The sequence below is a fragment of the Schistocerca nitens genome, chromosome 7 (genome assembly GCF_023898315.1).
Source record: "Schistocerca nitens isolate TAMUIC-IGC-003100 chromosome 7, iqSchNite1.1, whole genome shotgun sequence".
In the NCBI taxonomy this organism is placed as follows: domain Eukaryota; kingdom Metazoa; phylum Arthropoda; class Insecta; order Orthoptera; family Acrididae; genus Schistocerca; species Schistocerca nitens.
This window is the reverse complement of record NC_064620.1, coordinates 610157570-610180136: the sequence shown is the minus strand read 5'-3', so window position 1 is coordinate 610180136 and position 22567 is coordinate 610157570. Positions and strand designations below refer to the sequence as shown.

General features: G+C 47.2%; 1 protein-coding gene and 1 pseudogene across 1 annotated transcript in view; both read right to left on the bottom strand.

The window, feature by feature from the left end:
- The window catches only part of LOC126195778 (microtubule-associated tumor suppressor candidate 2 homolog), a 604136-nt gene that overhangs the window by 371436 nt on the left and 210133 nt on the right, over nucleotides 1–22567 (bottom strand). The window lies entirely within an intron of this gene.
- Nucleotides 19228–19345, bottom strand: LOC126195896 (5S ribosomal RNA; annotated as a pseudogene).

The window sequence follows — 22567 nt, the reverse complement described above, 5'->3', positions numbered from 1 at the left end:
TTGTTATGGACCCACTATCACCTTTTCCAATTTGACCCAGAAGGTTCGAGACACCGTGTTGTCATGCAAAAATCTGACAGCCGCACAACTTCAGTAAATGTGATATCTGAGAAAACAATTGTTTTAAAGTGCTTTGTGCGTGATGGGGCTAAAACAGCTGTTGAGTTCACTTTTGGGAGTGTACATTCAAAAAAATGGTTCAAATGGCTCTGAGCACTATGGGACTCAACTGCTGAGGTCATTAGTCCCCTAGAACTTAGAACTAGTTAAACCTAACTAACCTAAGGACATCACAAACATCCATGCCCGAGGCAGGATTCGAACCTGCGACCGGAGCGGTCTCGCGGTTCCAGACTGCAGCGCCTTTAACCGCACGGCCACTTCGGCCGGCTGTGTACATTCATTTATGCGTTTGTGATAGGTTTGAGAACAAGCTTCAAATGAAACTAAGTTTTCGTTTTTGTTTCTTTGTATCCACTTGGGAACTGTGGAGGAAACAGCAGCATGTTTCTTCTTCTATGATAGTGCAGTGTGTATTTTTATGACATGTTATTCTCTACAACTTCCTCATTTCGTATTTATCGAACGCAAATGTCCATTCATCTTTATATCCACGGGCCGGAAATTGTGTGTTTTCGTCGAAGGATTGCAGATTCTTAACACAGTCTCTTGTATTTGAGTCGCTAGAGGGGATATAAAATATGCATGTAACATTTGCTTAGTGTGGGTGCTCTTTGGTTGTTTAGCTCAACAGTTGTTGGCTATCAGAAAACGAAATAATTCACCTTCTGAGTCAGAACGCAATGCTCGTCTGTCGCGGCACTCCCTCACTCTGAGGGAAGGCGCTTCCGCTTTGGAATCGTGTGTAGCACACTTTAACGGTGTCCTCCTGGTGGTGGACAACGCCGTCTTATCACCGACCTAACTCCCGGATCAGCAAACATACTACGAATGGGTCAGGCCGACTATTGACTGGGGCGCCCTCCTTCCGTACTTTGCTCACTGTCGATAGCAACCGTTGAGGTCTATAGTCTGTAGTGAGTCTCACCCATCTAGTTGTTACCAGTGAACGGGAAACATCAAGTTGAGTGATTTAGTTTTTCCCGGTTCTCGTCTTAGCGTACTGACACAACCGTGCAGTCGTACTCGCTGTCGCATAAAGGGCAGTGGAAGATCATATGCGTTAATGGAAATCGTGAATACCCATGAGTAGAAATGGACGATGCACTGAAATAAATGTGACACAGCAACGAGTATTTTAATGCGGAAAACCTTTTGTCTCATAACTAGGAAATAATGTGTTTATGATACATCGATGTAACGCTGAACGCCCTTAGTATTGATTACAAGAAGGCAATGTTTCATCTGCTCCCCGTGTGTGTTTTACTGATCATTAGTTATGACAGCTCTAGCGTTTGTAACGCCCGCTCCTACTACCTGCTGCCTCACTATTAGTCCTGTCCCATCATGTCATGTTATGACAGACCCATGCCTTCGTTCATGTTTTTCAGCTTTGATAAAAGTATCGTCGAAGACATCAGGTACCTCAGATCTTAGCTTGAAAATTCAGATGTTGGATGGTTCGGCCGGCCGGAGTCACCGAGCGGTTCTAGGTGCTCCAGTCTGGAACCGCGCGACCGCTACGTCGCAGGTTCGAATCCTGCCTCGGGCATGGATGTGTGTGATGTCCTTAGGTTAGTTATGTTTAAGTACTTCTAGGGGACTGATGACCTCAGAAGTTAAGTCCCATAGTGCTCAGAGCCATTTGAACCATTTGGACGGTTCGTTTTGTTCTGAGTAAAATACTACCTTACACTTTTGGCAACAGAGGGAAAACTTCAACGCTAATACCATCTTTCGAAGCTTAATTTTTACCATGTAATTAAGTATCTAAGATTTTCTTTTGCAACCACCCCAGCAGCCAGTCTCTTGCACCTGACGTCATATTAATCTGAAAGAAAAGGAAACCGAGTTGCAGAGGCAGCACGCTGTCTCAGTCGCATAATGCGAAAGAGATTGACGGCAAAAAAAAAAAACCCCGAAACAAGATAGTGGTTTACTGCAGTTAAAAATTGTCTCAAGCTTTAACACAGTTTTCAATTTCGCAATAGTACGGAGACTGTCAACGTTAGGAATATTTGTGCAATACATGAACGTACGACTCTCAGTCACATCAATATAACGATTTATTAATGTGCAAATGGCTTCTCTCAGGAATACCGTCTGAAAGAAGGAGCGTAAATAGTCAGATCGTGACAAAATTTAAAAGTGTGGAATAGATTGGGCACTTGGCTCAAAACTCCAGGAATGTAAAAAGTGCGGTTCACACAACTTTAAGAACTTGGTATCCTATGAATATAAAGTCACTGAGTCACAAGTGGAATGTGTCGACCTGCATAAATACCTAGGTGTAACGAGTTGTAGCGATATGAAATGGTTTAGCTGTGCGTACAGCAGGTGGCAGAGTACGATTCATTGGTAGAATACTGGGAAAAGGAGACTGGGCACGAAACACTCTTACAACCCATCCTAGAATATTGCTCTAGTGTGTAGAACCCGAGTCAAATAGGACTACAAGGGGATACTGAATATATACAGAGAAGGGTAGCACGAATGATCACAGGTTTGTTCGAGGTGTGGGAAAGTGCCACGGAAATGCTGAAACAACTGAACTGGCAGACGCTTGAAGATAGTTTGTAATTAGGCTTTCACGGGATAGATGCAGAGTTTCAAAATTTAGGAATAACCCACAACCCCTCCCATAGAGAACGCTAAGCCACGTTTGAATAATTACAGCACACACGAAGACATTTTAACTGTCATTCTTCACGCAATCTATACACGAATGGAATGTCAAAGCCCTAATAACTGCTACAGTGGTACGTGCCCCCTGCCATGCTCTTCAGAGCTGTTAGCAGAATATGGATGTAGATGAGGCGAGTTGCACATCGTCTGGATTGTCCGGTAAGTGGCTCGGTCTGAGACCTGGAAGGTGCTACCACCCCCAATGCGACCATACCTACTAAAGCGCTGAGGTATTTTAACCTTTCTTTGGGTTGATAACTTTAAATGTCTGTATTTGACACTACACATGCCCCACAAGAAGCAGCTGGTGTTGAGATATAGCTGAATTTAGACACGGAACGCCAGTGGATTCAGAATGCATACTAGGTGACCGGTACTGGAAGAAAACATCTAAAGAGTTCGAAATAAGATTGCCAGAGTATAATGTGAAGTTTTCTAAAGCCTCTTAAACATTTGTGCACTAGGTCTAGAGCAGAATCATCCCTACTGATTAAGTTCTAGGAACGCGGCATTTTCAGAAGTTAGGTGCGACAACCAGAACAAAGAGCCATTAAACTGACGCATGAAAACGCTACACCCGTGTAGGTTTGGATAGCATTTCCACGTCTGCTGTTGCTTGTGAATAGCTCGTGTGCTCTGTAAAACTTTACGGGGTGATTCTTAGAATGGGGAGGAAGGGTGGGAGGAGGGGGGGGGGGAACAAGGCAACAGCTGTTCGGGAAACACGAGGCGCGCAGCGGGGCCCTCAAAGCCAGCGGGTGCGGAGGTGAAGGGTTATGGAGACGATAATTTGTCTGGAGGAGGAGCGGGTGCCGAGGCTGGAAAAACAGAGGGCCGAGCGAGGGGAGGAGCACGGAAACTACAGCAGTCTGGAATCTCTGGGGCTCCAGAGGTGCGTCAAACTCGCCAGGCGCAATTATCTCCACTGCTTAATGGCCCGTCTTACACCTGGCAGGCACCCACCCATCACACTGCAGTGCAAGTCTGCTCGTGTTTAATGGCGTCAGTGCAACACAATGCGCGAAGCATGGTGGCTGCGGAAAAAGCAGTTAGTCCCGCAGGAGATGAACATCAGCGGAGAAACTTACCTTGGTACCTCTTCGCACAGTTTTCATATAATTTTCGTTGTCCGTGAGAGAGACTGTTCTGACACTGGACGGGCACAGTAGTAATAATAATAATAATAGATCTACAAATTATTTTCACACAGCAGCTCTGCCGATATGTTTCTGCGTTACTTCTGGACGTGAGGATATTCTGGTAAGTTTTAACACGAATAAAGTGTCCTCGTAATGCGTTCACTTACGGCGAATTTGCCAAGCATTTCCTCGCCAGATATCCACGTCATCCTCTCAGTGCCTGCCAGTGAAGTTTTTTTGAACATTTCTGCTACACCCGCTTGCCGGTGGCGAGTCTCACTGACCTACTCGTCATACGGTGGATCCCCTTGTCACTCCGATGTGAAGTGGATCCCGCAGAAGGGCAATGTTCAACGCTAGTCGAACAAGCGTGTTTTAAGGGGTCTCTTTCGTAGATAACAGCAATTTCCTATCATTCTACGAATACACCCAACCCCGCTACTCGGTTTACCAACAACCGAACCGATGTAATTGTTCTGCCTCCTAATCTCGACGTAATATTACTGCCAAACGTATAACGTAACTGATTAGCTATTACTCTTTAATTAGGATGCGAAAGGCTTTTACAGTTCAACGTTTCGCGTGAACTAGACATTCCCCCGTTTCTAGCGCTAGATGCCAGCCTTTGCAGTAATACAAAGATCACTTAGGAAGTATGAACTACGTACAGTTCTCACGTGATAGGATTTGTTCGTCACCAACTTCTTCACGTACGTAAAAACTGTGTTGCGTCTTATTTTATCCGCCGAAATGTAACAGGATAATCGTCATATTACACGTTCCTGGACATGTAAGGCACTGCATCTGCGCCTGTATATGACTCTCCATCGCGGACATCTTACTGCGTCGTCCCTGCCAAGAAACTTTGTAGGTTATGCAACAGCAATATATTTTCTACAGAAGGCTTTCATGAAGTAATGGAACTATATTATTTCCGTTTATCCTCTGTTGTTTTCTAAGTGCCCTAGAACTCTCTCTTTACTTAAGGAAGCACTTTAAAATGCACATGGTTACCGCTTACAGTTAGACTTCTTTTTAGATAATGGGCCTTTGCGAATGGCCCACACATGCACCCACGTACAGATAACAAATACATGTAACTAGTACAAATAAGAAAAAAATTTCTTATAAACATGAAAGGCATTTAACAGCCATCCGTATTATAAACACGCATATACACTCCTGGAAATGGAAAAAAGAACACATTGACACCGGTGTGTCAGACCCACCATACTTGCTCCGGACACTGCGAGAGGGCTGTACAAGCAATTATCACACGCACGGCACAGCGGACACACCAGGAACCGCGGTGTTGGCCGTCGAATGGCGCTAGCTGCGCAGCATTTGTGCACCGCCGCCGTCAGTGTCAGCCAGTTTGCCGTGGCATACGGAGCTCCATCGCAGTCTTTAACACTGGTAGCATGCCGCGACAGCGTGGACGTGAACCGTATGTGCAGTTGACGGACTTTGAGCGAGGGCGTATAGTGGGCAAGCGGGAGGCCGGGTGGACGTACCGCCGAATTACTCAACACGTGGGGCGTGAGGTCTCCACAGTACATCGATGTTGTCGCCAGTGGTCGGCGGAAGGTGCACGTGCCCGTCGACCTGGGACCGGACCGCAGCGACGCACGGATGCACGCCAAGACCGTAGGATCCTACGCAGTGCCGTAGGGGACGCACCGCCACTTCCCAGCAAATTAGGGACACTGTTGCTCCTGGGGTATCGGCGAGGACCATTCGCAACCGTCTCCATGAAGCTGGGCTACGGTCCCGCACACCGTTAGGCCGTCTTCCGCTCACGCCCCAACATCGTGCAGCCCGCCTCCAGTGGTGTCGCGACAGGCGTGAATGGAGGGACGAATGGAGACGTGTCGTCTTCAGCGATGATAGTCGCTTCTGCCTTGGTGCCAATGATGGTTGTATGCGTGTTTGGCGCCGTGCAGGTGAGCGCCACAATCAGGACTGCATACGACCGAGGCACACAGGGCCAACACCCGGCATCATGGTGTGGGGAGCGATCTCCTACACTGGCCGTACACCACTGGTGATCGTCGAGGGGACACTGAATAGTGCACGGTACATCCAAACCGTCATCGAACCCATCGTTCTACCATTCCTAGACCGGCAAGGGAACTTGCTGTTCCAACAGGACAATGCACGTCCGCATGTATCCCGTGCCACCCAACGTGCTCTAGAAGGTGTAAGTCAACTACCCTGGCCAGCAAGATCTCCGGATCTGTCCCCCATTGAGCATGTTTGGGACTGGATGAAGCGTCGTCTCACGCGGTCTGCACGTCCAGCACGAACGCTGGTCCAACTGAGGCGCCAGGTGGAAATGGCATGGCAAGCCGTTCCACAGGACTACATCCAGCATCTCTACGATCGTCTCCATGGGAGAATAGCAGCCTGCATTGCTGCGAAAGGTGGATATACACTGTACTAGTGCCGACATTGTGCATGCTCTGTTGCCTGCGTCTATGTGCCTGTGGTTCTGTCAGTGTGATCATGTGATGTATCTGACCCCAGGAATGTGTCAATAAAGTTTCCCCTTCCTGGGACAATGAATTCACGGTGTTCTTATTTCAATTTCCAGGAGTGTACTTTTGATATAAAAACCGGGCAAAACAAATCGAGAAGACAACAGGGATTAAAAGTTTTATTTCCCACCAGTTACGCATATATATAGCATATTCTGTGACCTCTAACGGATATTTCTTATTCATAAATTTCCTTAACAATCTTTACATTCGATCGTAGTGGTTAATCCTCTCAAAAGACGTATGATTTTTTTTATCTTCCACTTCGCCAGAATTACAAAGTAAAGATAGTATTTTCCTTATGCGATGAGATGCAGTAAGAAAAGGCTTCACTACATAAACTACAGATTTCGACATACACGAGTATTCATCATATTATAGGTTTGATGGCATTACAAGCGTTTTTTGAGCGTAATGTTTTCTTCTAGTTATGTGCGAGCCTGGACTCTGCGCTGGGACATGTGTATCATCTTCCTTACACGAGATCACTGCTTCACTACCAAGAGAATCAGCAGTAGCATTTCCTTCTGTGTTGCTGTGCGCTTTACTTCGCTACCAGGTAACACTGCGCCACTTTTTCAGTTGGCTTCGGAACGCTGTTATGGCCTGGGCTATCGGATGGTTTTTACGCCGTCGATAAAAATGCTTCAGGCCCAAGCTGGTAGATTCTGAATCAACGTGAGAATGTTTTCTTCTGGTACCATACGACAATACTTTAACTGTCCGAAGCTGACGTAAGATCTGCCGTCATTAAAGGAATTTTCTTCGGGAGTTTGTGCTTAAATCCTCCTTGCACACTAGAATCTAAAGAAAGTGCATCTTGTCACCACCTTGTTCACTGAACCATCCGTACAGAGAACCAATGCCCATAAGGATCTGGTTCGGAACTCGCCCAAGACAACTTTGCCTCTCAGACATCTGGAGCTTTGTGAGTAGCTCGTTCCTTCGTGGCTGTTTCGTTCATTGTTCCGCTGTCTGTTTAACAGAGACCTTCTGTAAATCTGAAATTATGAGAAAGGGATATTCTCACAGGCGAAACGGCGACTTTCTAGGTTCCACGCTGTAAACTAAGCTGAGGAGCGCCAGGAGATTGAAGTTCTCGTTCCTCTTTGAGGGAACAAAAAGCGCAGACATTACTGCTTGACGGCTGCAATCATATTTCCGACACACACACACACACACACACACACACACACACACACACACACACACACACACACACGAGAGAGAGAGACTTGCCGGCCCTGCCCGCTGCTCTAGGGAGTTATGAATAAAGAGTCAGCCGCGTCTCCTCTCTGCCCTGCGCTGCCCTAGGGCTGTGCATTATTCACGGCGTCTGCACTGCAGCGTACTCCGTGGTCTGGCTGGCGACTCCTCACCGACATTAACCGACGTCTCTCGCTGTCTCACTCTCAGCTGCGAACCCTGAAGGCTCCGTTCGGTACTGTAAACAACACGACACATCACATCACCAAGATAGTGCCTTGGACTACTACAGCATCTGCGAGTTACAAAAGGGTCGATGGTTTACTCGATGATGACAAAATGTAGCAGACCATAATTCTTAGTGAGAAACATCGACCAATACGTTAAGTAAAATTAAAGTCGTTTGGGATGAACGCCAGGGAGACTCCGAAGGGCTGTTTCAAACGCCTAACAGGAAATGTGTTTCCTATACACAGCGCCAGCAGGCACCTTTCCTTCGCAAAGTATGAGAGCCGTGTGTGTAAGTGTATCTGTTAAATGTAGATGACTAATGGTATATATTCGTGTTGGAGGTGATGACAGAGTGTGAAAGCCGTCGCCGGCACGTAGCCGCCGCCTCTCGAAAACCACCATGGGGCCCCTGAGTTTAACGCCCGCCTCCGATGGACTGATTATCAACAACAGTGTCGCATTCCCTCACTCCGTGAGGGACTGCGAGAGGTTTGGAATTTAATCCAGGACACTGGCGCAAAGACAGGTGATCAGGGACTTGACACCGCCAACCCTTCTGTCGTCCCTGCCGGAAAGGCAAACGGAAAACTGCGGAAAAACGCGCGGTTACGCGGACGGTCACCCATCCACGAACTGATCACGCACGACGGTCCTTAACGTAGTGATCTGACGATACTCTGCTTATCCACCTCGCAAGGCCGTTGACAAAGCAGTGCGTTGATGCTGCTGGAGAACAGAAGGGAGAAAGCTGTGTTACACGCTAGAGCAGAGTGTGCACTTCAAAATGTTCAAATGTGTGTGAAATCTTATGGGACTTAACTGCTAAGGTCATCAGTCCCTAAGCTTACACACTACTTAACGTAAATTATCCTAAGGACATACACACACACACACCCATGCCCGAGGGAGGACTCGAACCTCCGCCGGAATCAGCCGCACAGTCCATGAATGCAGAATGTGCACTTTCTGACAGATTACCAACTTAGGTCGATTCCACTTTTAGGACTTAAAAGATAGCTGTAAACAATAAATATTTAAGAAACTTCATTTTTATGTAAGAACTCGGGTTGTTGATGAAACATTTATATACTAACAGTTCTGAGCAAAACGATCATCAGGCGACGCAAAATCTGTACTGTTGTATTTATAGCACCATTCTTTCTGTAGCGTCAATAATAAACTGTTAACGATCAAGCTGTGTCACTGTCATCTACACTGAAGCGCATTTATACAATCAAGAAATCTTAGTACAGTGCCCATTTCTGTAGTCGCTGCTGCTACATGGACTGCACTTTGCATGCTACACCTAGAAACGAACAGCTTTTCTATCACTGAGGCGCGTGTAGGGCAGATATATACGCTCCTGCAATGATTTTGTGTCGCTGGCATTTGAAACAACCACGTCAGAAAAGTCTGTGGGTCTTATTCTCCATCCCGTCCGGTAGTGTTCAGTCAAGCATCGTATTACCAGTCCTAATTCTACTGTTCAGTAATACGGAAGATCAGAGGAGGAGGTAAGATACGGTGACTTGTATTATCCGGGAACCAGAAATACCTTAACGGACGATATCCATCCGTCTATGGCTGAGAGCTTTCCGTTCTTAACATTTAGGCTGCGTGAAGAACTTTTAATTCTGAATCGCTGCATAGTTATGTAGACATATTAACGGAACTTTTTCTGCGTCTTCAGCATTAATCAAACGGACGCAATCAGTTTGTTGCAACACACACACACACACACACACACACACACACACACACACACACACACAGAGAGAGAGAGAGAGAGAGAGAGAGATCCGGCTGTTCGGGCAATAAACTCCGGTTGGAGACGCGAAGAACGTAATGTAGATAGGCTGGAGGTATAGAAAGACGAATGTTTGGTAGACGGAGCAGGGAAGTTTGTTGCTGGATTTGCTACAAACAGGTCTGTGACGAAGATCTAATAGAAGGTGGACTGAAGACACGACAAAAAGTAATTTCAGGCGGAAGCACATAACTGTAGACGGTAGTTCGAGGGAAAGTCTCGAGCAGACCTTGACCCAGCAGTGAACGCCGAGTGGCGGCGGCCGCTGATGACACAGGACTCACTTGCCAGAGCTCAGCTGTCCCTACCTGAGGTGCCCCGGACAGTCATGTCGCCGCCGCGGCGTTCAGACGCCCGCTGCCCAACTGCGGCCCCGTCTAGAACCTGGTGGCGCCGACTCTGGTTCACGGACCGGAGCTCGGGCATTAGCGGGCCAGCGGTAACCAGCGTGCCGCCCACGGACGCTTTAGCAGCTCTCGAAGAGGACAGGACCGTCCTCGACAACAGCGGGCCGGAAGTGGCCCCGAGGCAACCGCTCGCAGCGAGCAACGATCGGGCGGCCAGTGACCAAACGCCTCAGGCAGAGTGAAGCTCTCTAGCGAGGTACTTGAGCGTAATGGAGTGAAGGCAGGCATGCACAGAGCGCGGCCCACTCCTCAACATTTCTGTAATTTTTTACTATTACTTCATAGAGGGCGGGTCGTTGCAGGACTTTGTTCTTTAGAGCCACGTTAGTCCAACAGAAATAGAGCCTGAGGGATCTCAATCGGAACAACAACTTGCCTCACCGGAGCTTGTTTTTGAACTTACAGACTCGCGCAACAATCCACCAGCAGCAGAAAGAACTGGACCAGGGCGTGCAGGGAGCGACACTGCTTTGTCGCCGGCGGTCTGTGTACTCGACAGTACATACACCGCGTCAGCGAGCTTCACCGGCCTGCTCAGGAGGTGGTGTAGGTGTAAAAAAATTTAAACTCGCTAAGAACTACCCTAGAAATGTTATCTCTTCACAAATGCGGAAGCTTCAAGTCCATTTTCATTTATTTCTCTGAATTGTTGCTAGCTGCCAATGAAACCCTCCCCCATCCCCACGACCAAAGAAGAAAACGAAGTTAGCTGTCAGCGTTATTTGGCTCGTGCTAAGTAAGACACAGACGCTGTCCTGTGTGCTAGCATAATCAAACAGGTGAGCACGGTACGTAAACAGTCGAACAGAATACTGACGGAGGACGGAAGCTCTCTGGTGGACTGCAGTAGGTAAGGAAAGACCGAAAGATGATTTAACGGAAGATGAGCAGTCGACTTTAGAAACCATACCAATACGTGTGTGTATAGCTGAAGACTGTAAAAGTCTAGCAGAGGCCTTTGTCTGGCAGTGAACGTAAAAATTGTCGACGAAGTAAGGTTCAAATGGCTCTGAGCACTATGGGACTCAACTGCTGTGGTCATCAGTCCCCTAGAACTTAGAACTACTTAAACCTAACTAACCTAAGGACATCACACACATCCATGCCCGAGGCAGGATTCGAACCTGCGACCGTAGCACGACGAAGTAAGGGGGGCAGCCTGTAAAGCGAACCACAATGTAACGAAAACAATGGAAACCACCAACACACAGTTATAGAGTAATCTTCATTACGAAGCTCACTAAAGCTTGAGCATACTGCATATTACACATAATTCATTGCAGCAAGTGTAACATTAGCGCAAGTACACTTTGCGCGCTACCACGTTCCCCTACTTCCAATACACTCTATGATGATGTTTGGTTTGTGGGGGCACTCAGCTGCGTGGTTATCAGCGGCCGTACAAAGTCCCAATCCTTACACAGTCCAGTCTCGCCACTTTCCCGAATGATTATGAAATGATGAGGACAACAAAAACACCCAGTCCCCGGGCGGAGAAAATCCCCGACGCTGCCGGAAATCGAACCCGAGATCCCTTTATCCAGAGGCAGCAACGCTAGCCACCAGACAACGAACTGCGCGCAGCACACTCGAGGTAACTGCTGTGGCAAATTAGCGAGATATCTTAAGCTGCAACGTTATCAGTTCTTACAAGCGCCTTACTGTGTTCCAAGCTCAGTAATGCGTTAATGCCACTGTGACAAACAGTTCGACGTCGTGCCTGAAGAATGAATCTCGCTCAGTGTGTCCAAGTGTGCCCTGTAATGGAACGCAACTGAAGTTTAAGATACACACATCAAAAAAGTTTTCATCACCCCGGTTCCCAGAACTAATGAAGACAGACGCTGACTGTAGATATTGTATCACGGACACAGCATAACCATGCATGAGCAGCGCCTTATAGACGGATGGAGTCCGACAGCCAATCTGTTAGTCATTCCACCAGGGAGGAGGTACACGGCTCGTGTTGTCTGTAGTTCAACCATGCCTAGACGGTTAATAGCGCGGTTCTATCGCATCCGCAATGTTACTTTGTGCCAGGAAGGACTCTCAACAAGGGAAGTGTCCAGGCGTCTCGGAGTGAACCAAAGCGATGTTGTTCGGACATGGTGGAGATACAGAGAGACAAGAACTGTCTATGACATGCCTCGCTCAGGCAACCCAAGGGCTACTGTTGCAGTGGATGACCGCTATCTAGAATTATGGCTCCGAGTAAACGTGACAGCAACCCCGCCATGTTGAATAATGTTTTTCGTGCAGCCACAGGACGTCGTGTTACGACTCAAACTGTGCGCAATAGGCTGCACGATGCGCAACTCCACTCCCGACGTCCATGGCGAGGTCCATCTTTGCAACCACGTCACCATGGAGTGCAGTACAGATGGGTCCAACAACATGCCACACGGAGCGCTCAGGATTAGCACCATGTTCTCTTCACCGATGAGTGTCACATTTGCCTTCAACCAGACAGTCGTCGGAGAAGTGTTTGGAGGCAACCCGGTCAGGCTGAACGCCTTAGACACACTGTCCAGAGAGCGCAGCAAGGTGGTGGTTCCCTGCTGTTTTCGGGTGGCATTATATGGGGTCGACATACGCCGCTGATGGTCATGGAAGGCGCCGTAACGGCTGTACGACACGTGAATGCCATCATCCTATCGATATTGCAACCATATCGGTAGTATATTGGCGTGGCATTCGTCTTCATGGACGACAATTCGTGTCCCCATCGCGCACATCTTGTAAATGGCTTCCTTCAGGATAACGACATCGCTCGACTGGAGTGGACAGCATGTTCTCCAGACATGAACCCTATCGAACATGCCTAGGGTACATTGAAAAGGGCTGTTTATGGACGACGTGACCCACCAACCACTCAGGTATCTACGCCGAATCGCCGTTGAGGAGTGGGACAATCTGGAACAACAGTGCCTTGATGAACTTGTGGATAGTATGCCACGACGAGTACAGGCATGCATCAAAGCAAGACGACGTGCTACTGGGGATTAGAGGTACCGGTGTGTACAGTAATCTGGACCACCACCTCTGGAGATCTCGCTGTATGGTGGTACAACTTCCCATGCGTGGTTTTCATGAGCAATAGAATGGGCGGAAATGATGTTTATGTTGATCTCTATTCCAATTTTCTGTACAGGTTCCGGAATTCTCGGAACCGAGGTGATGTAAAACTGCTTTTGATGTGTCTACAATTACGCCTCTCAGGATCTCGTGTTGTCAAAGACGTCGCCACTTGACATCTGAATAAGTTCAGGCGCCAAAGTTTCCATCGCGCGAATACCTCTCGTCCAGAGGAGTTCTGCTGTTTAGAAGTGCAGCTGTCATTCCGGTCATGAAGCGTACTTAGTTCAGCTGAAAAGAGCGTTGGCAGCGTAAAGGGAAGATACGGCTGCGAGTCCCGGCAGGAGCGTCGCTGCCACGGGCTGGTGGTAATTGGCGCTATCAGAAGGCCCATAGCGGCAGCTGCGGACGCGCCGACAGCTGGGCGAGGGCCACATTGTCCGCCCTGTGCAGTGGGGGAGCAGGCGGCACCCCTGCCTCTCTTCGCTCCACGTCATAATCGCTTCAAATGCTGCTTCGCAGCTGACACACAGGTAGGTCTGGCGTCTTTCAGTCGACAAACGACTGCTCACGTATGTTGCTGAATGCCGATCTTACAGTTTCTAATATTAGCAGATAACAGCGTCCATTTGGCCTACAGTAAGGACGAGAAACGCTGAATGGAATGAACAAGTTATTTAGCACCGAATTTGATCCGTTGAGGAACATAGAAGGGAATAAGGATACCAACAGAAGGAAAAATGATTTTCTCAACAACAAAACCGTTTAAGACACGGCAGGAGCTGTGGGCTAAAATCTATAAAGCAAGATTACACAAATAACAATAATAAGAATCTACCTCTGTTTACATCCATAATTTGTGAATCCCTAAGAAGCCTGTGGCGTAGGGTACATTTCACTGTACGATGTACTAAGGTATCCCTCCTCCAGATTCCCGGCTGGAGCGTGAAAGAGGGACTGATTGTAACGACTCTAGGCGAGCTACTACTTGCTCAGTTTTGTCTTCCTGGTAAATACGTAAGAGCTGAAGTATGTACGCAGATTCTGTCCTGGTAGTGGCATCTTCAGTTGTTCTAGGTGGGCACAAGCAAGAGGTACTGTGGTTTCTTCAATGTATGCGCTAGTTAATTTCAACATTTTCATTACGATTATTTGCATGCACTAGATGTTCCACCTGATGTGTCCCACACCGGAGTGGTATTAGACGTATCGGCGTGATATAAAGCTTACTCTATCTGCTATTTGCGTTACACACAAAATAATAATCATCATCATTCTCCAGCACTGTCAGCTCCACTGTAACGTAAAGCAAATTTTAGTGCACTGACCAGCTTAGTCTCTTCTTGAGTTTATTTTCGGCCGTTTTTCGTAAACCTGCATCGCAGACTTAAATGACATGCGTCTCGTCATCACTACATTTCTCTTCCTAATTACTCTCTAACACCATTATCCTTCGATTGAATGAAATTATATATATATATATATATATATATATATATATATATATATATATATATATAGAGAGAGAGAGAGAGAGAGAGAGAGAGAGAGAGAGAGAGAGTCCAACCGCAGCTGGCGTGTCTGTCATTCATGGGAACCAGTCCCCAAGCCTTCACACAACAGGGGGAAGACGCAACAAACACACCCATCAGATGAAACGTTCCCTCCCTCTCTCTCACCCCAGGCCAATGCTGGCGTCCCTTACAGTCCAACACTCGACAGAACGTCGGATGGCATCTTATACTAAAGCTTTGTCGCAATTACAATATTTTCTGGAAGTTGCACTGCAACATTCTTCATACCAAGCAATACTATTACTTGATATAATAATATTCATCGGTGCCACGTGCGTTGATTTTTTTATATTTTTTTCCGTCCACATATTATGGTTGTTTTAAGTTTTTCGAAGGCTGTATGCAAGGTGAAATGGTGAAGTGAAGCAAACAATTTCTGTTGCAAAAAGATTTTAAATCGATTGACACGGTATAAACTTTTAAGTTCTCCGTCAGTTCACCTAGCTTGCAAAATATGTTAGCTTTTTCTCTGCTGAAACCTGATGCTCGCTGCAAACTCTTAGATGCGATATCCTCAGCATTTAATCTTCCAGTCTGTTCATAAATTCATCGTAAATGTGCCCAGCCGGTTTTGTTTTTGCCTCATATAACCGATGCTTTATTCTCAGTTATTCTGCATATTTATGCACTGCTTTTAAGAACTAATCTTTACTAAAGACATAAGCTGAGTATGTAAAATTTTAACATGGTCATAGAACGCTGCTTCCTGTTCATCGCTGAATGTTCTCTGAGAAAAATCTTATTTTCTGGAACAGGTTTTATGACCACCTCTTTGCTTTCCCGTAAAGCTGTAAGTCCATCACGTAACATACTTCTTGGCACTGAATATTTCTTACTGTTTGGACTGTTTGTTTCATGCTATTTTCATCAAATCAATGTCCTGACTTTTACATCTGTCTATTAACGAAAATGCCATCATTTAAGTTTTTATGCTACCTGTTTTGTCCGGTACAACTGTAAACTGCCAGATACTTGGGCTAGCCACTGCTACAGCCTAACTGCCGTTGGCTGATACTGTACTAACAGACTACATTTAGGAAGCAGGAGCCAAATTGTGCTCTATAAGAGGTAGTGAAAGATCCAGAGGCACGTGGAACAGCACGTCATTTCTGACACTGCCGACGGTACTGCGCTACCTCATGGAGACAGGCGTCAGCTATACAACTTGTTATTTAAGGTCTGTTACTGTTTAACTGCAAATAGTGACCAGATTAATATCATTTCACACATACTAACACCAACTTTCTAAAATCCGAGCACAAGCGACGATTTGCACAAGTACCGGGCGGGAAATAGACGCGCCCGGTATTCACCATAGTCGACTTAACAAAAACAAGGAAACTGCAATGAGGGATTTTATCTCAGTCCCCCGTCAAATGCGAGTCCTGGTCATATCAAATCAAATTGTGTGAAATGAATATCTGTGGAAGAAACGACAGCCTTAATGAGAAAAGCGCGAGGCCCTTGTCTGAAAACTGCTCTGCTTTGGCCACTGCGTAGGTGGCGCAACCTGGAGAAACAAGTCATTTGTGACGCGTCGACAGTGGAGTTTAACGCTCTTTACAGACAATCACTGGCTGTCGAAGATGGAGCGTTACTCGCTACAAACTCTTGTAGACGTGCATTTAATGCACCGAGGTAGTAGTAATATTGTGTGAAGTAGGAGGTCGCTTGTCGTTCACCAGTTGAGCACGCACCTATCAAAATCAATGTGCACAACCAGTAAAACAAAACTATTTCGCGCACGGAGTTATGTTAATGATTATGATGATCTGCAGGCATTTAGAACGACGGTCTTGTTGCCGTGAGTTACTGTTGGCGCTATGTAGTGAGAGAGTCAGTGATGTCGCTAAAAGCTGAGTATTCATTTTCAGTCCTTCCTTACTTGGATGAAAGTACTGAATTTTTCATTCTCTACCACCGATGTAATTGCTATCCAAAACTTATTAGGAGATTCTGTATGTACCACCGTAAGTAACAGTGGCAATGAAACTGGCGCAATCTTTCAATAACAATGATCCACGAACAGTGTAGACAAACAATTGACGATGTTGGCAGTCTATAAACAACAAACAGGCGTGTATTTTGTTGTGTAACTAATACCCTTTAACAGTGATTTCCGTGATTATAAATAATGAGCCACAAAATTGTGAGCACCGGCCACGACGAGACAAACTCGCCTGCTGCGTTGCGGACCCCTGATGCTGCAAGGTAATGTACACTGATCCCAAAACTCGATAAGGAGCTAGACGAAGCAACGTAACATGTTAACAGTTCTGTGCAAATGAGAAAGTGCTGAAATTTGTAGTAGCCACAGGTCCCCCAGTCGTGCAGAAAAGCTGGTCGTCACATGGCATAAGCTCATCTACACAGTGGGGGAAACGGAGCTGGTCCAGCAAACACGAGGCAGCTGAAGCGGCGGGGAAAGACAGCGTGCGTGCGTCCATCAGTGAACAGTCATGGTGCACTCTAGGGCCGTACAGTACAGTATTGTCCGGAGGCAACATTTGGATGAGTTCACGTGGGCAGAATCATCGGAAAGGTGGACGAACGGCGAAGTGTGACGAGTGTGGCGCAGGGTTTATCGCATTGCTTACAGTATTGTTTCACGGGCATGGGGGACCGTTCCGAATCACAAAGCACTGCTGTCCGAAAGCCAGGTGGTGGTCGGCTGCGGTCAAGTACAGCAAGTGGCCGCTGATTCTCCAAGTGGCGAAAAGGGACCCACGTCAGACAGCGGGTACAACTGCAGCCACATTTAACAGGAGTACCAGGGGCGCAGCCTCATGCTTCACAGTGGATCGGCGACTGCATCAGGATGAGCTCTTTACACGACAGTTAGTAAGTTTTGTTCCGTTAACGTCCGCACATCGGCGGCCCCTTTTGCGATGGTGCCAAGATCATAGGGACTGGACCAGCGAGGAGTACCGTCGCATGCTCCTCTCGGGTGAGACTAGATTCAGTCTGAGTAGTGGTTCTGGACACGCCCTTTTAAGGCGAGAGGTGAAAACAGGCACTGCACGCAGGAACGCCTAACTTGTTCGTTTTGGTTTTCCAGGGGTTATTGTATGGGGAGGCGTAATGTTACTTCGACATACTGACGTTCCGATCTTTGAACACCGTACACTCACATATCAACGTCACTGTGAGTCTCCTCTCCTCCCTCATGTGCGTCATTTCGAGGGTGTATTCGGCAATGACTTCATTTTTATAGATAATCCACGACCGTACAGGACGGCGAAGGTTGAGCAGCTCTTGGAATGAGAGCGTGTTCGGCGAAGGCACTGGCCTCCTCGTTCCCCCAACTTAAATGAATGCCATCGAGCACGTGCGGGATGCGTTAGGGAGACGTGTAGCAGCACGTCCGCATGCATCAAAGACCATCCACCGGTTGTCTAACACCTATCGGAGGAATGGAACGGCCTACTACTGGAGCTGCTCACCAAAGATGAGGGCAGAGCATGCGCTGCCGTCCGTGCTGACCACACGTCCTGGTAAAGACCATGTACCACCTTTTGTAATGTCCAGGGGAACTTTACGAACCACCCTGACTTGAGTGTAATTATTGACTTTGAATAAAACTGTCATTTCTGTTTGTCTCTTTGCCTATTTCTTTCAATAACTGCTGTACTGTAATGTACTAGTTTTTTCTATGTGTGGTCCAAGTTTCATCGATGTTACTTGGCATCATGTGAAACTGACTTTTGTCCTTGAGTTTTGCACATCAGTGCACAGGCGGGAAAGACGGAAATGGGAAATCATTCTAGCGACGATACGGACCGCAAGTGGGAAATCCACTCACATAAGCGACTCTGACAAAGGGCAGACTATTACGGCCCAACGGCCGGGAACGAGCTTCCGGAAAACACCGAAGCTTGTCCGATGTTCGCCTGCTGTGTTCGTGAGCGTGTACGGAACGCGGTTGAAAGACAGTGAGACCAGGTATAGGCGACACGGTGTTCGACGTCCACCGCTCATCGCAGACTGTGAAGTTCGGATGCCTGCCCGCGCTGCATAGGCTGCATTCTGGCAAATCTGACGACGGAATAGAATGTTGGTGCGGGTGCAAGAGTTTCGTGGCACACCGTTACGCGCTCACAATTCAACACGGATCTCCGCAGCACACAGATACGTCTTCCCATACTGACCCAATGGTACCGTCCTTTACGACTTTAGTGGACACGGGAGAGTCGATGGTAACGTATTGCCTGGTCGAGTAAATCACGTTTCTCACTACGCCACGTTGAGAATCATGTCCGGATACGCCATCATCGAGGCGAATAGCTGCTCGAAGTACGCCCGCCGGCGTCGCTGGATGCCGATATGGAGGGGCATGTGGTCAGCACACCGCTGTCCCGGCCGTAAGTCAGTTTACGAGACCGGAGCCGCTACTTCTCAATCAAGTAGCTCCTCAGTTCGTCTCGCAAGAGCTGAGTGCACCCAGCTTGCCAACGGCGCTCGGCACACCGGATGGTCACCCATCGAAGTGCTAGCCCAGCCCGACAGCGCTTAACTTCGGTGATCTGACGGGCACCGGTGTTACCACTGCGTCAAGGCCGTTGGCCGGGGCGGTGATGTGCCATGGGGGATATTCACCTGTGCTTCCAGTGGTATTAACCTAAGGCATTGCGACAGCCGTGTAGCTCTGACACAAACTGTACTACTACAGTGGTTGGAGAAGAATGATACTTAAACTCACTTGCTACCAAATTCGCTTGATCTGTACCCGCTGGAAGGTAACTTGTACACTATCGGGCGCCACAACTGCATCTACAAACCGTCGACCCACCCACCAGACGGACGGCCAGCGCAGCTCTGGTAGCCCACCTGCTGTAAGGCAGCGGTGCCACTGCCGGAGCAGAGCAAACAGACTGCGTTTGCCCGGCGGCGAGGCGCAGCTGCTGCTACTGCTACTACTAACGCCGCGTCGCATCCCTCACACCTCGTCCGTCTGCGGCGCTCCCCGGCGTCTACACACGGCGGTCGAAACAGCAGCAACTGGACGCTCGCTGTTTATACGCCGCTCTCCACGCTCAGCGTTATGTAGCTGACGATGACACGCAAAGACGTTGTCGGGTAAAATTATTGTCGAAATAGACACGCTGTGCACAGCCGTGCTCTCTCTGCTGTTGCAAAGGAGGATTTGGAGTACTTCTAGCCGACTTCACGACGACAGAAAGCAGTACATTATGTCGAGAGGTATCTGGTAGGTACAGAATTTGAAACGGCCAGTAACACAATTCATTGTGACGGGTTTACTAGGTCTACCATGTGGTAGGTGCAGAGTGCATTTATTAGGAAAGGCTGGCGTATTTTGACCATTTTCAGCTATACATTCTGATCCTGACCACCACCACCACCACCACCACCACCACCACCACCACCACCACCACCACCACCCAGAGAATCATAAAATAAGCAATTTTAGCCAGCGGCACAATCACACCAGTGCCTACTCTACTGCTGGTAAAGACGTTTCTGACATCTTTTGGATCTCTGAAGAGCTGACTTGGAAAAGTAATGGAGAACTAACGATACTGGTACCGAATCCATAGGTTAAGCCGTCACCATGCGGAATGGTGACCAAACGGATGGCATTCAGAACCTAGGCACTGGCGTTGTACTATCATCGTCAGGCATTGGCTTCTACCGCTAGGTACACACAAGCTCTATATTTTACTGCCAATAATTTCAGTGCAATCCTTTTTCATTCGTACACTGTTGCTGCTGCACGGTAGCAGTCAGTTTTGCTGGATGACTAAGCGCTGAGGACGAAAAATTGACACCATGCCTACAAGTACAAAGCATCAAATTTAACTTGACCAATTTGCAATGCGTTCATTTAACAATAAGCACTACACGAATAGCCGGAGTGGGTCATCATCACTAATGTACCACGACATACAACGCCGTTAACATTGCAGAAGTCAGGTTAAGGTTATCTCAAATATGTTTCTTGAAGTGTCGCCTGACGAGTTTGGGCAGCCAGTCTGTAGTGACACTTTTTGATTAGTAATAAAATATAAACAACATGACGTAACACTTTTCGGCATTGAAAATCCTTTTTCCCATTGCACAGTGTAAGGGGATGAACATAATTTGTTTATTCACACAGGTCGCAAACAAGTATATGTAGTGGTCATGGAGGCCGAGGCGCCCAGAGCGCTGACGCCCGTGAAGCTACTTCTGTAGCAGCAGGAGAGCGAAAGTCAGAGGTGGCGGCCGAGGGACAGCGTTTGAGCGTGTCGCCCACGCGGCAATAATAGTTATAATTACCATTATTACTGAGGAAGCATATCTTATCAAGAGTGGATGCAGATCACAATTGTTTGGATATTATTCCAGTAAAGCCTTATTCTTTCAGTGCACTGTATCTGATTGCAGTGCAGGAATAGCTTGTGACATTAATAATTCACTTTCGCCTGTATCAAAATTAACTTTCGCTTAAAACGAAATCACTATGTTAAAACTCAAGAGCGACTTTAAGTTAAATTCGAGTCGAGATTTGCGTGCACCCGTGTAATATCGTTATAACATGTCGCTTTCCGAGCCATTCACCCTTACCCATTAGCTATAGTCACGAAGCAACTTTACGCTGGTTTCTTTGTTTTAACAAACAGTGGTTCAATACGAAGTGCTACCCAAAGTGGTGGTAATTACCCTTAAGGGTAAAATGTTGTCATGTGTAAAATGAGAGTGGAGGGGGGAGGGAGGAAAGGAAAGGGATTACTGATGTCAGCTGCACTGGGACATTTCGCGGAATCAGAGGCGACAAGTGAAACTGTGTGCCGAACCGAAGATCTCCCGCTTACTAGGCAGATGCGTCAACCACTGCGTCAGCGGGACACAGTGTTATCGCAACCGTGCGGACCATTTCGGCACACCGCACGGCCGACCCACATTCCCACGCAGTCCATGACCATTTCCTCCTTACTCTCTACTCTGAGATTCCTGCAGGAGGTCGGACGTACTTGGGCATCTGCACTGAAGAAGGATTGTCCCTCTAGGGAAATCAATTATGTCTGGTACGCGTTCTTTTGGACATGCCCGAAATAAACACGACGTGTCCAAGTAAAACATTTTTTTGAGGGATAAAGAACAAAAAGTTTCAGTTGAATGCGAGTCACCAAACTAAATTATTTGTGAAATATCATCTCTCTTGCCACTATTTCGTAAGACCGCAACATTGATTCCAAATTTCTGTTTTGGTAACTCTTTAAGGTACTAGCATTAATGGCTGACAGTGTTATTCAGGTTACAGCTTGTGGAACGAATGTATGCACACCATCTTATTTTATTTTTACTACCAGTTTCAGTATTTCAGTATCCCATGGTAAGGCGCCATATGCACTTCATGCATACGTTCAGATGTATCGATATTGGCATACTGCAGCCGTCAGTGTCAGCATATCGCGAGTCCGTTATTCGAGTGCTTCTTTCGAAGACTTGACATCGAGTCTTCGAAGGAAGCACTCTAATAACGAATTCACGATATCCAGACACCGATGTCTCCACTATGCCAATATCGATACATCAATGTATACATTTGATCAGCCGCTATCCTGCGTCCACAGTGGATCAACAGACACACTACACACGTAGTTTACAACCCGCGTCTACAACACTGTAAAAGTGAAAGTCAAGCCCATACACCACATATGCTTAAATATCTCACGGAAATGCCTACTCAAAGTTGTGCTTAGTTGGCACAATACATGAGAAATTATTTCATCATTCACTTCGTAACTATACACGATTTAAGTAACTGTGTATACTCCTACATCTC